Here is a 1,114-nt window from a genome sequence, read left to right as displayed (position 1 = left end):
AAATTATATTATATTAAATTAGTAGGGCTGGACAAGCCTGGACGGTTACATACGCCCTCCTGTTATTTACAGATATAACATATATGAAAATAACACACTACACCAATACGACTCATATATACAACATTATATCTTACAAATACTTAATAAAAACATACATAATCAAATCTTGTATCTCACTGCAGTGTCTGTTTCAACGATACCAGATAACATTAGTAATAATTCCTGCCGATTTCCTTCCGAAAGTTTGTCAGCAACACTCAAAATATTTACAACATAACAACAGGTAAATTAACACTATCTTTGCACTTCACCATCAAAGTGTTCGCCAGTTCCAGGTTATATTATATATACACCACACACACACACACACACACACACACACGCACACACGCACACACACACACACACACACACACACACGCACACACACGCGCACACACACACACACAATATGAGGCGCGTGGTGTAGGCTAACGCAGACAAGAGAGCGTGTTGATCGCTCTGCACTCTACGAATCGCCCAAGTAACCAACAAGACACAAGCAAGGCAGGAGAAAGTATATGAGAAAGGTAGCGCAAGCGGCGCGTGTTCTCGGTAGCCGTGATCGTCTAGTGGTTAGGACATTGCGTTGTGGCCGCAATAACCCAGGTTTGAATCCTGGTCACGGCAATGAGTATTTAAATGTTTTCCTTCTTAATCCCAAGTGTTATTCTGAAAACCTATAACGGAAGCTTCAAATGTTTGTCCTTCCACAAGGAAGGCGGAATGTTTTTAGCTTAACAAAAGTACAATATATATTTTCTAAACATTTTGAGACTAATGTTATGCTCTAATTAAAAAATTAAAGTAAACTATTTTATATATTGCGTATTTAGTGCGTGTAATACTACTCGTTTTACGACTCTGATGTGCAGTGCTTAAAGGGATTACCTGCCAAACCTGGTTCGAGGGCTGGAACGATGTACACTCAGCCTTGGGACGTCAACTAAATAGAGGTGGGTTCGATCGCCACATCCGCCATCCTGGAAGTGGATTTCCCGTGGTTTCCCACTTCTCCTCCAAGATGGTACATAACTTAAGACCACGGCCGCTTCCTTCCCTCTTCCTTGTC

The 1,114-nt window shown here is 41.2% G+C and overlaps 1 non-coding gene across 1 annotated transcript; it reads left to right on the top strand.

Annotated features, from left to right (window-relative positions):
- The first annotated feature begins 600 nt into the window (after positions 1-600).
- TRNAH-GUG (transfer RNA histidin (anticodon GUG)) lies at positions 601-672 on the top strand. Its single transcript has one exon. It is a non-coding gene; the product is annotated as a tRNA-His (tRNA).
- The last annotated feature ends 442 nt before the right edge of the window (positions 673-1,114 follow it).

Source organism: Anabrus simplex, chromosome 1 (genome assembly GCF_040414725.1).
Source record: "Anabrus simplex isolate iqAnaSimp1 chromosome 1, ASM4041472v1, whole genome shotgun sequence".
Taxonomy (NCBI): domain Eukaryota; kingdom Metazoa; phylum Arthropoda; class Insecta; order Orthoptera; family Tettigoniidae; genus Anabrus; species Anabrus simplex.
The sequence above is the reverse complement of the archived record's forward strand: the minus strand, read 5'-3'. Positions and strand labels throughout refer to the sequence as shown.